We start from the raw sequence: 13,263 nt of genomic DNA, 5'->3' as shown, positions 1-13,263 counted from the left end.
GGTTGCTGCAGAGAGGCAGGATATAACTCAGAAACTCTGAGCATCCCAGCAGCAAAATGCTTCCTTGCAGAGCTCTCGCTTCTCCTCCCTACCATGAGGCCAGCCCCAGGTGACTGATTTTATCTGGCCTAGGGCAATCAGCCACAAGCTGAAATGACAAAGAAGTGGCTTTCTCTAGTTGTTTCAGGACCCCAAAGGGCAAGTTTTTCCATGAGAAGTTGTTAAGCCCACAAGTTTCTGGGTATGATGGAAGCCATCCCTGCTTTCTCGCGTTGATGGCCATGGGTGATCTATGCCGATTCGCGTCGGGGCAGAACTGGTTTCCCAGAGGACCTCTGAGCTTGCAGGTATCTCGCAGGTCCAGGATGGGCCTGCACCAGCCCTTCAGCTTCTCTCTGTGGGGAGAATCTTTCCCTTCTTCTTAAGTGGAAAGGAACTGAAACCCCAGGGAAAGCTCAACAGCTCAGTTATCAGGAGCTAAGGAAAAACCGAGATAAGCTGGAAGAATGGGGAAGCTCATTTTCCACCTTTAAATACAAGCTGGGTGCAAGAAGGTCAGCTGCATGATAGATACCAAAATAGTTAAGTACAGGGCAGTCAAAAGCAGTCAAATAACTGCTGATTAATACGTTAATAGATAAGCCCATAGATTATAGATTAATAAAGCAGTTTTTAATACAGGCAGACCTGGTAAACACAGCAATGTCAACTGCACTGGATCCATGCAAGCAAATGGTATATCATGCACTTCTAAAATGTCAGTTTTCTACATTTTGTTACGTTGGGTTTTTTTAATTAAAAAAAAAATCTGGTGAAAAGGAAAGAAAAAAGCGACAAATACATTGCAGCATTGTTAAACTGGACTCGAGCGCCTTACAGGTCTGGCAGCTCTTCCAGGACAGCACACCCTGACATCTACTCCATAGATAATGTCTGTTTAGATGGGTGGCCATGGGCATCAATGAGCCTTTCTGCAGCAGACTGAGGAGGAAAAAAAGGGATTTAAAGCAAGATTATTCAGTCATTTCAATCAATATCAGATGCTTGCTGACATTAGACATCTTGAAAACAATTGAATCAATCCACTTCTCTCTGCTGTGGGTAGTTCTTTGTGAGAGGACCACTCACAAGTGCCCTGGATTTATTTCAGCTGTGGGTGAGGAACTGGCTTTGGCAGCTGGTTGGGTCCCAAGCCTCGTGGGTATGCTCCATCCTGCTCTGCTGGCCAGGATGAAACATGGCCATGGGCTTTCCCATTGGTTCCTTTTTTTTGGCGTTGTCTCTTTAGGATCTTTTATCCCCTCAATTTTTCCCAGACAGTAAGGTGTGACAAGTCATCGACGTTTCTCGACAGTGTGCAGGATGGGCTGGGGAGACAGAAAGAGTCTTGGAGGGAGAAGAAAAGGTTTCAATCTCCATTTTCTTATGCCACATCCCCATCAAACAGCTAGTTACATTCCCAATAACAAACCAGGGAGCCGCTGGACACAGGGAGGATGTTTTCCCTTGAACCAGCCATGGACAGATAAATCCTCCAAGGTCTGAAAAGCCTGGGGTAAATTAGATTAGAGGCTTTCCTCTAGACAGCGAGGGGTACATTTGGTGATAGTCTTGGGGGGGTGGGGCTGCGGCTCAGGAATGAACAACTGTGAGGGATATGTTTTTAAATGGTTTCCCAGCTGTAAGATGCACATAATTGTGGCTTTCCTTCATCTGGGAGACTTCAAGAGCGGATGGTTGATAAGGGTTCATACCAGCAAAGGCAGAAAAACACAAGCCAGGGTATCTGGTTTCAGTCTGTCTGTACCCACAGCATTAGATCTGATTTTGGCCCTCTCTCCCTTCCCTGCATGTACACAATTATCTGAATTCCTTTCTCTGCTGCTTCCTCCCCTCTGAAGCCTTGCAGACTGGCCCTGCTGCCTTTTCCATTGCTTGAGGGACAGCTGTGCATTCAGGCTCTCTCCTTTCCTGGCCCATGGAGGGGTCTGTGCCACGGCCACAAGGACCAGCACTCCCTGGAGGGCAGAAAGCAACCATGAGGATGGGAATTTATTCCCCATCCCCAACTTTTTAGCCTTTCGTGGTGGGAAATGCCCTAAAAATCAAGGGATTTCTGCTACTTTAAGGTGCCTTTCCTTTGTGCCTCAGTTTCCACTTTGTGCCTCACCTCTCCTGCTCACCTCTGGCCATGTTCAGACAGCCAGTTCCCCCAGCCCCTTGCATTGCAGCTGAGTATCCCCAGGGACTATTGTACAAGCAAGTACGGGCTGGTGTCCCGGGCAGATGTGTGGGCAGCAAGGTGGATGTGCCTGAGGACACGACTGAAGCATTGGTGTCCCACCTCACACTGCCACTGTCTTGTTTTTCCCCACCGAGGCACCCTGTTGCGGTGTGGTCAAGTGGAAGGGGGACCCTTTTCCAAAATGTCGGATTGTGGAAATGGCTTTCCAAATAAGGCTCTCCATCCTTCTCAGGGGTTGTCACACACTGGCTTTTCCCGCAAGGGAGGGCATGTGCTTAACTGCTTGCAAAGGTCCCACTGCTGCTAAGCAATATAGTATCTTTCCTAAAAAGTTGCAAATTTGTGCCATCCAAATCACAAAAATGTTTTAAATTTCAAATATACACTACTATCCATTTTGGCTCTGAGGACAGCTGACAACACCTTAAGATAATTTGAGATTAACCCTTTGGTAGAGAACCAGCCAACGCCTGCAGCAAGTGTAGCTTTATGTACGCTATACGCAGAACAGCATATCCCTTCTTCCTTTGACTTTGCTATAAAAATATTTAAGCATGTATTAAACTGTGCATAAACAGGAGCAAAACATGTGCAGGTGGAGTTTTCCCATCCTTAAACAGAACAGAGACCTGTGTTTCCATAATCACACCTAAAGATTTGACAAATTCAGCTGAAATTCTCCATGTGTTTTGGGTTTTATAGTCGTTGATACCAGTTCTATGTAGAAATTTCAGCATGGGAACTGCAGAATTGAAAAGCCTTTGAAAAATTCCTCTGGTGTCATTCTGACATTGCTTTCTGACATCCAGTTTTGACTGACAGAGCAAAAGCTTCTCTACAAACTCTAGAAACAGGTGGGGCTGCCTTCAGCTATGGAGCAATTGCTCTTGTTTCGGGTGAAGCAAGCAGAGGGAGGACAGCATCAGGGGAAGAGGATCCTTCGTAGGAGGGCTTGGGATTTGTGGGCATGGCAGGAGAGAGGCAAGGCTGCATGCACAGCCTGTGCTTGGGCATACCTTAACTTCAACTTGCTGCGTGACACAGGTGCTTCTTCAGGCAGGAGGGAGCCAAGACTCATCTCCCAGGGTTAAGGAACTATGCTAATTTGCTAAAATTTGGCCAAGCTCTCTGCTGGGAACACATTTCACCTAATCTAGGTAGCAAATACCTGTTTTGCCCATGTACATCCCAACTTGCTGGTCATGAGGCCAGCTCCAAGCCAGCTCCTGGCAGCCACCACCTCTCCTCCAACCTCGCACATCTCTGCTGCTTCACGGTGGCTGCGAGTTTAACGGCACTGTGATAAAAGCCAAGCCAAAATAACTCCCCGTGCTTCCTGCCTTAGGTCTGCTTCATATGGCTCACAGAAACACTCAGCCCGTGCATAGTTGGAAGGCGATTTTGGGAGGCTCAGAACTAGGTCAAAACAAACTTAATTTCCTCCAGGTCCAGGTGGGACGCTGCTTTGCAAGCTGGGCAATTTGCATGCTGCCTTTCAGCATTCCACCCACTGCCATCCCAGCCTCCAACACAGTCACGGGGAAGCCTTCAGCATTTTTGGAGCACGGCTGTTTTCCACTCTCCCCATGCTCTGAAACAGCTGGACCATTTTTGCCCTGGCTCCAGAAAACAAAAACAATGACAAGAAAGAGGAATCACCATTGGGCATGGAAAATTTTCATCTCAGGCAGTGTAAGCCTCAGAAGGTTTTGAGCAGATAAAAAAAGACCAGGATGCTGGAAGGCAAAGCATACAAACCTGACTGTGGATATTACAATTGATACTTGCCATATGCTTTTTCTAAATCAGTTGTTCCCAGGACAGCTGGGAGCGATGGTCCCAGGTTCACCCAGTTCAGGAATGATCAAGGTTTAGGGTTGAATTGGGGGTGTTTGGCAGTGAGCACCTCGTGTAGGGACCATGCCCATGATGATGACAGCCTCTGCCAGATTAGGTGACTTCTGTGTCCCCAGCGAGATCCTCCTGGGTATCTCAGACCTCTGCACTTCAAGCTGCCACATAGGTCTTAATGGCAGTCACCTTGGCTGGCAAATCTGGGGTTGAGTTGGGTCACAGAGGTGGGGAAAAAGGAGCATGGGATGCTTGCAGGAGCCCAGGTCGCCTGCCATGGGTTGCATCCAGCCCACTGTCCCAGTAGCCAGGCGAGACAGAGCTCTGATGGCCAGAAGTAATCCAAATTCTGACTTTCTGGCCTGAGAGTCAAGATGCTGAGATTTGTCCTCCCCTCCAGCTTGGCATTTCCTAACCTAAAAAAGAACAACCCAATTTCTGGAGCTGCTTGCTTTGACATTTCAAAAATTCACGCCAGCCCATGTTGACCTTTTCTCTCCAAAGGCACGGGGGCCGACACGTGCACCCCCAAGTCACGTTTTGCATTGTTCACTGTTGTTTTTCTCCGTCCCTGTGCCCACGGGGAAGGATGCATGCAGCGCTGGTGTGGCGGGCAGGCGTACCGGGGGTATGACACAATGCAATAACTGAACTAGCCACATTTATTTATTTTGAAAAAATATTAAGGGCAGCTGCTACTTAGTGCCGACTGAAACATTTTATTGATTTTCTAAAGCGGAAGCGTCCCCTTTTGTGTTGTAACCCAGAATTGCTTGAACCCAGTGGTTGGACTATTCTAGAATAACTTACCTAATCTACATCATGTTTTCCTCCCTTTGGTAAATATGTAGAAGCTCTCCAACCCTGAAAGTACACACCTGGGTAACAACCAGAGAGGTGACTGCCTGACATACTCTCTCTGCCCTGTCTTGCTCAGGCATTATCTCCAAGCAGATCCAACTCAACAGGGGACTTCTCCTTCCCCATTCACTCTGTAACGTGCCCATAACATCTTACCAGCTATAGTGTAGCATGGACAAGGACCAGTGATAGCCCAAGTAGGCTTTTGTTGTATGTTTCCCTGTATTAATCCTTTCTGGTTATACTTATTTTGGAAGGATGAGTTTCGAGACAGTGGCGATGGGGTTCTCCAGCTGAGTTTGTTCAGTGCTTTCTTGTGGACTGGTTTAATATTTGCTTCCTCAGTGCGTGTTTTTTTCCCAGGGAGGAAGATCGCAGAGCTCTTGTCGCCCATGCCCAGCAGTGCTTGTTCTGCTTGCATCCTACCTCCTTATCCCAGGCAGTCCCGCTACTCACCAGCCTGCCTCGCAGCAATGATGCGCCCTGCTCCAAACCTCCACAGCCTGCAAAAAAGCAGCCCTTGAAGTTAACATCCCATTAAAATGAATGTTGTGGGGGATGCTTAAAGAGGAGGTGCAGTCTGGGAGGGAGACTTCAAAGGAGGCAAAACACAGGGTCAGGGCTGGTGCTGAAGGCAGCAGAGCTGCTGGGACAACACGGGCCGGTGGGGGAGCTGGCTGAGACCGCTGGGGCAGCCACACGCGGCGTTGGTGAGGAGCGTGCCCACTGATGTCCCTTGTAAGAAACTTGTTATTGCAATTCAAACTCCTTTCTGCAAGGATGCTTGGTCAGAAACTGCATCCACTCCGGAGGTGCCTGAAGGCAGCATCGCCAGCCCATGGGCAGCATGCCCTGCACTGACCCACCGAGCGGGGCTGGGGTCTTGGCTTTGACCCACGCTGGTTTTTACTTCCCCGAGTTGAAGGGGAAGGGGGGAGGAAACAGTCTATAAACTTCTCGGCAACTGCCAAAATCAGTACCAGCTGGCACAGGGCGAGCAGCTGGTATGTGCTGCACCACACTGCCGCTCACACCCCTCATCCCCCCACTCACTGCCTGACCCCAACCCCAGCCCCAAACACAAGGCAAGAAGGTGGGCCAGCACTTTCTGGTAGGGATTTTGATACTGGCCGAAGCCCACATGGAGGGAGAGAGGCTAGGCCCTGGGGGCAGAACCATTTTTTTACATTCCCAACTTTAAAAGAAGTTGAAAAAGCATCCTTTAAAAAAAAAGAAACCACAACAAACAGACAAACTCAAACAGTTTTGCTGCATTTCTTATTTCATTTGCACTCTTGGTCATGTTATAGAAATTATTTCAATCTCTTTGTAACCAAACCCACTCTAATTCCATATAAGCGAAGACCTTGGGGACCTGTTGCAAAATTTTGTGCAACCAGGGTTGTGCTCTTGCTGCCACCTTACATCAAGCCAGCAGGTCCCAGCTCTCCTGGTTTCCATGCTGTGCTCTTGGGCTGGGGAATGCTCCTTATGGGGCTGGGAAATGCTCCTAAAGCAAGGAAAAAATAGAGCAGCAAACCCTCAATTCACTGTACAGAGGAAACTGCATTGGGTCTGTGATACAGCAGTGCCTAATGACTACATTCTGTTACAAGCTAAAGGGTAAGAGAAATGCTTGGAAACTATGTTCAGCAGAGATCTTCACTTCATATCATCTCTCAGCCCAGATAATCGTGCATTGTTATAATGTGGTATTATGCCCTTTAACTATACCTTGGAGAACCACAAGGTGCCTTATGGGCACCAATAGATTAAATCCCACATATGCTGTAAGAGAGGAAGGGATGCACTGCAATTTCCCAGCCAGGGAAACTGAGGCACATGCAGAGAGAGCAATTAATTACACAGCAAACCTGTGCATGAGCTGGTGTTAAAAACTAAGCTCTGCAAGGCCCTGCTGTGCTACTGCATCAGCTCAGTGGCAGGAAGAAACTCTGCCCCCTCCCCATGAAATCTGCTATGGGCTTTGCTACTTCTTTTAAGAATAAGTCCCATAGATCCATACCTCATCATTCAGCTGCCATCAGAAACCTGCAGCCATTCCTGTGGGAGTGCATTAGGAAACCTCCGTGGGTCCGGCTTGTGGGAACAGAGCTGAGAAGTGCCACAGAAGTAGCCACCAGCTGAGTGCCTTGGCAGGCTTTGACAAATGCCTTGCTGAGCCCCTCTGGGATTATAGGATCATAAACATGAAGCACGACCTTGGGAGAGTCCATTAAAGCACAAAATCATTATGGGGTATTATCCCTCTTCCTCAGCCAGGAGCTGATGCTCCTTTCCCCTGCAAGATTCAAACTGCAGCGAGTAAGGACCAGGTTTCTGACATGAGGATCACGAGCCAGATTCAGAGTATAATTTCTCCAATATATGTAACACTCTTTCAAGCAAATTGAGAAGCCACTGAAGTCCCCTCACCTTACTAAGCTCCATGTGGGATGCTATCAGGTTTTTAGTGCAGTACTCCTCTCTTTGAGTGACCTGGAGGGGGTAACTGAGGAGGAACAGGTTGGGTGCAGGTATCACTTCTCTGCCTGCAGTGGACATGTTTCCGTACATCCCACCACCAAAGTGTATCCCTCATGCAACAAGCAGCAGCCCACCTCCTTCCATTGCCATTTATGTGTTTTCAAAATTGCTACTTAGAGCCAGATTTTTCAAAAGTGGTCAGCATCCAACATCCCAAAGGTCCAGAGAAGAAGAAACGGAGCGAGTAGGTCACACGGCGGGGTGTGTGTGTGTGTGTGTGTGTCTCATCTTGTGTATTTCTTTCCTTCTCTCTTGCTGACAGATTGGGTCTGTGAATAAGCGGGTTTTACTTGTTGATGTGGATCCTATATAGAATATGTGGTAAGAAAAGCAAGCAAAATGTTACATGATGTGAACTGAAACACAAGTACATATCAGGATGAGGAGAATAACCCCTTCATGGCCAGGTATAGCAGCTTCCTTTGGGTGACCTCTGTATCTGGTCAAAATATTGCTCCATCAGCTGAGATAGGCTGCTTTAATGTGCAGTGGATAATCACAGAAAATAGCAGTGGAAACAGCCTACGAGATCATCTGGTCCTGCCAGGGCTAACAACCAGGCATTAGCGAAGCGATGGCCGAGCAGCAGCCACATCTGCCCACCATGACCCTGGTCCTGGTGCCCTGTGTGGGATGGAGAAGGCTGGGTTAAGCCCTGTGTGCATGGGACGGGACCTGGCAGAGCCATGCCAGAGCCTGGGGGCACAGCAGTGCTGCCGTCCACAGGGCAGACCAAGTTCATTCACCTCACTGTAACGGGGAAGCCAAAACACCCTGTTAGCATGGAGCTGCTGTGAAGTTCCCATTTTTTCCAGTTGGTTGAGGCCAAAAAAGCTGCTGGAAACCAGAAAGGGCCAGTGGAAATGAGATCCTGCACTGCAACAGCAGCCAGAGCTGGGCATCTCACCTGGTGTTAAAGGAGTCGGCTTGCAAATTGGCAACTTTGCTCTACAAGTGCCTTTGTGCTGACCTCTCTAGTCTTGGATAGACTTTAAACAAATCAGTGGAAATAGATCAGCTCAGTATTGCTTTCTACCTGGTTTCACCTTGTTTTGCCCAGCAGTCAGGTTCAGAGAAGAGCAGGGCACAGCGATACCTCATGTAGCTGGCAGTGAGCATCCTCCACCCCCTCCTTCTGCTTGCTGGAGAAAATAATTTAAAAAAAAAGACCATCAGAAAATCACTCCATGGTATCTTCCTCCTCCCTGTGTCTTATTTTCCTTTCCTGAGTCCCTCCCCAGCTAGGGCTGCGGCAACGCCAGCATTAGGAAAGGGCCAGCCTGTCATCTGTCAGACGTGTGCATACACAAACCACTGCTGCTCGCACACACCAAGCAGTTAAGCTTTTCTAAGTGGTCCTGGGCAGCCTGTCAAGTCCCCAGATCATCTGCAGAATGTGGTTGTAATTAGATAATTAATAACTTTGAGAAGGAAAGGAAAGGAAATAAGCTAAATGGAAGCTTTCCTTAGTGGGAGGAAATAATTATATCTGCTTTTTGATATATGAGCTGAAGTGGCTTTCTTGAAGGCAGAAACAGCATCTCGCCTGCAAAGCCATCCCTCCCCCAAGTTGGATGGGATCTCCCATGGGCACTGCTGGGTCACAGAGTTTGTCCCACCAGCCCACAAATGAGCAGCAGCAGGTTGCTGCAGATCAGAGCAAACTCCGCAGGTAACAGGGCTCCCCGATGCGTTGCTGCATCTTGTCACATCCTGATAAATGGGACAGAGAGAGACGATACACAGGGTTGGGTTATCAGGCACCATGTGGAAAACAGGGGTTTAGCGCAACATCCCTCTGGGTTGGAGGTGCTGCTGTCAGCATATGGACTTTTTGATGGATGCATTGCTCCTGCGTGTGGATTACCATTTCGTGGTCAAATGCGAAAAAAAAGGCTGTGACATTACCAGGCTCTGGATTTAGGCTATACATCCAAAAGTCAAAGGAATTGTTAAGTTTAGGTTGATTTTTTTGCTGTTTTGGGATGTGCTCAGATATTGCATAAATGTGTTACCCCAGCATGGAAAAGAAAACATATTTATTTCCAGCAGGGTTTGCCTGATTTTGCAGGAGGAGCTGAGAGTTGCTGTGGGTGGGGTTTCTAAAGCCCATCTCGGGTGCCTGCGCATCCAATGTCCCCATTTCACTTGTTTAAGGGGCAATGAGGGCTGCTCTGGGTGCATTGGAACTCACCCAGCTGCTGGATTAACTGTGTGCCTCCACGCTGCCGGGACCAGGAGCAGGTTTCAACACATGGTTACAGGTATTCATGAACCACAGCCTTGACTTACAGGGGAAAAGAACTTACCAGACAACATATCTCAGAAGGATGTCCTGTATTCAGTGTATTTATTTTTCTTTTCTTACATTTTTTTTTCTTCTCTTCTCTCCAGACTGTCCAGTGTCTGAGACTGAAGTGGAATTGGGATATATCCAAGTTTGTAGCTTCTGAAACCTTAACAACCTCAAGTAAACTGGTCCAAAAGACCCCTCTTGACCTCCCTCGCTCTGAACTCTTGCGGAGCACTTAGACTGAGCAGAAAACAGCACCAAAGCTAACAGTCTGAAACTTTGCAACATCTCTCACCAAGTGACTGACCAAAGAGAAAAGAGAAGCAACATTCCTGATTGTTCGTTGTTGTGGGGTTTTGTGTCTGTCTGTCTGTGTGTTTGGTTTTATTTCTAATTTTTTTTTTCTGAAAAATCTTAATTCAGGAATACATTTATGAGAAATCTTTGGGTTTGGATTTTACTTCCCCTTAGCTGTATTATTTTGGGGTTTTTTGTCTGTTTTATAAAATTCAAAACCTGATTTCTAGTACATTAATGTCAAAACTGGACCAAGGCTCTCAGAAAAAAAAAAAGGAAGAAGAAAGCCCACCGTGTCCCCAGCTCCCTGCATGATTTGTTTCAAGTACAGCCTGGATTACAGACTGCCCTCCACACTCCTTTTCCTTATTGCTCCATGATTTGCTACCGCCCCCCACCCCCCTTTTTTTTTTCATTTTCTGTTCCAGTGTATATGTTGCTTATTTGTTTTATTTATTGAGATATTTTTAACGAGCTAAGAGACTGCAATGTTGCTGTGTATACTGCTTCTCTTGCCAATAAAAATAAAGATGTCATGCAGCTACCGGGGGGTATGCGATTTACATTCGTGGCTGCACAGCTCCAAGCAGAAGCTGAGCCACTTCCTTGCACCCCGCAATTTTTCAACACTCGCCACTAAAAGCTGGTTCCCAGGTAGTGTGTGATGGCGTGCAGAAGGTATGAACATCACTTGTCTGGGCCGATGTCTGCCTGCATATACCAGGAGGAGTTGGTTATTTACTTGCACCCTGGCTAAGGAGGTTTGCTCAGGCTGCAGGTGCTGCAGAGGAGGCAAGTACCTCTTCAGCACTGTGGGCTCCAACGCACGGCTCAAGTGGCTTCTGGTCTTAGCAGAGCCCTTTATTAAGCAAAATGCAACATATCTCGGTATGCATCAGACCCACTGGTCTGCATGCTTGCCTTCAGCTACAGTAACAAGTTGGTGTCCACCGCACTGGCTGGTGGAAATGCTAAGGGCAAGCATTTCTCAAAGACAAGAGGGGCTGCATGCTGCCGTGCAAGGTGCTGCACAAACACACGGCCATAGAAAAGCTCTGCCTGTGACCCAGAGAGGCCTTTGCATATTGTGCCCAGAAGAGATGGACAACCCACAAAAGCCAGTTGTGCTACTGAAATGGTCGCCCAGAGTCGCTGATCTGCTTCCCCTTCCTACTCACCTTCCACCCTGCGAGCAAACGCTGGTGGGCTTTGCTAGTGCTCACTAGCCTTCCTCCACCGCCTTGCAGAGCCCCATCAGACCCTCAGTCATACACATGCTGAAGCCAGGTTTCAATTTCCAGGTCATAAATAACATGTTTAAAAAGAATTTATTCTGAAAAAATTTTTTACAAAATTCCTTTAAAGAACAGTTGCGGTGGATCTGGCAACATGGGGCTAAATTATCCCAAATGACTTTTTATTCTCACACCCTTTCCCTGCTGGATTAACAGCAATGCTGGTTAGCTTGAGAGCATGTGGGCTGCAACGCCGAGGTGAGAGAGAGATGGATTAAAGGGCAGGTCTCTGGCAAAGGCAGTTTGGGAGCCTCAGCGTTCATTGTTGGAATTATCAAGTCGACTTTGCAAAGCAAGAGGCAAAACAGATCTTTGTAAGAAAGATCTGCTCAGAAATTGGCAGGGAGTGATGTATTGGGCGGCGGGGGAAGAAAGGATGGTGAAGGATAATCGACTCTGGGGAAAAAAAAGCAACACTGTGGTGTCTAGAGCCTTTAAAAAGTAAATCATGTCATTCCATCTAAACCAGCTTCAGAGAAAAACATTTTAACATGCCAAATCAAGAACATACATGTGTGTATCAGATGCATTAATTGCCTGATAGGTTTCAGAGCTTGAACGTCAAATGTTTATTTTAAAACAAGCACAGTTGCATAGAGTAAAATACCTCACATCCATTAGAAGCTCTTACTTTCTTAAAAGTAAATGACATCTCAGTCTGGGATTTTGGTACCAGCAGAGCCAAAAATACCATTTAAGAAGGTGAATTTAACAGATGTCATGCAATGCAGCATGTCATGCAGCAAATGGAATTATTTTTTTTTCCCAGGGTACGTGTGTTTGCGTGTTAGTTTCTGCAATTTTGTGAATCTTTAATGATGCTCCAGATAGCGCCAAACTGATTTCACCACAAGGAGTCACATTTTTCTGAACATGGGCACCCAAATCCAACTTCAGCCTTATTAATGGCTTGTCAGAAGACGCTGGTGTGCTGCTCTGCTCTTGCAGGACAGGACCAGGACCAGGAGGAGATGGTCAGACCTACCCAAGCCACCATAGGTCAGGTGTGTGCAGCCATAGCAGTGCCAAAGCTACAAAGGGTCAGGGCTGCTGAACACCATCTTCCAATACCATTCATTTAAAGACCTGTCCTGGTAGATCAAAGCATTTGATCTCTCTCTCTGAAAAGTGCACTAGCAGCTACCGGTGAAAATAAATGCTCACAAGCACCCGTTGGTACCTCTTCCATGAAGTCTGGGGGTCAGCCAAGGCCTCTGTGGGTGAATGGCTTTGGAGGGGTAAATCTGGAGCCCAGAGATATGATACAACACTTCTTTTTCAGGCAGAAAAAGTAGTAACTGTAAAAGCTGGTCAGGCAGTCAGAAAACAGCCATGCCATGGGACTTAGATGAGTGGTTTCAGTTCCCGGGGGACAATCGAGACTATCAAAGGCTCCAAAAAGTCCTGACAATTTGAGAGCTGTAAACTCTCCGGATAACAGATTTTTAACAGAAAACACATTTGAATTGATGAATAGAGAGACACGCGTTTCAATCAGCTGCTGAAAAGGCTTTTCATCTTGTATGAGTTTATCTTGCACGAGCTGCAGCCCATAGCCAGCAATGTGGGTCAGTTAGGAAGAAACCGAAGTAAAGGTAAAGCCCAATCCCTAAAACTGCAGCTGTGTTGCCATGCGCAGGACGTAACATAGATATATGTACTTTTCTTTTTCATATGTAGGAGTTTTTTTCAATAGGGTTTATCACACCGCTTACCCTAATTCCCAAGGTGATTGAATTTGTCCTTCCCAATCCTACCCCTGCATGAAACCCCAACGCCCTGTGAGAGATGGAGATGTGCTCAAGGGCAGGAACAGACTCTCTTGTGCAAAAGAGAATGAAACCAAAAAAATCCCTTAATGCAGCAGGCTCAGC

At 47.2% G+C, this 13,263-nt stretch overlaps 1 protein-coding gene across 1 annotated transcript in view; it reads left to right on the top strand.

The window, feature by feature from the left end:
- Positions 1-10,883, top strand: part of TWIST2 (twist family bHLH transcription factor 2) — a 38,014-nt gene extending 27,131 nt beyond the window's left edge. Inside the window, exon 2 of the mRNA XM_075027814.1 lies at positions 9,899-10,883. The gene's annotated coding sequence lies outside the window, so the exon portion shown is untranslated. The remainder of the gene's footprint in view (positions 1-9,898) is intronic.
- Positions 10,884-13,263: the final 2,380 nt, after the last annotated feature.

The sequence above is a fragment of the Buteo buteo genome, chromosome 5 (genome assembly GCF_964188355.1).
Source record: "Buteo buteo chromosome 5, bButBut1.hap1.1, whole genome shotgun sequence".
Lineage (NCBI taxonomy): Eukaryota > Metazoa > Chordata > Aves > Accipitriformes > Accipitridae > Buteo > Buteo buteo.
This window is presented reverse-complemented; position numbering and strand designations above follow the sequence as displayed.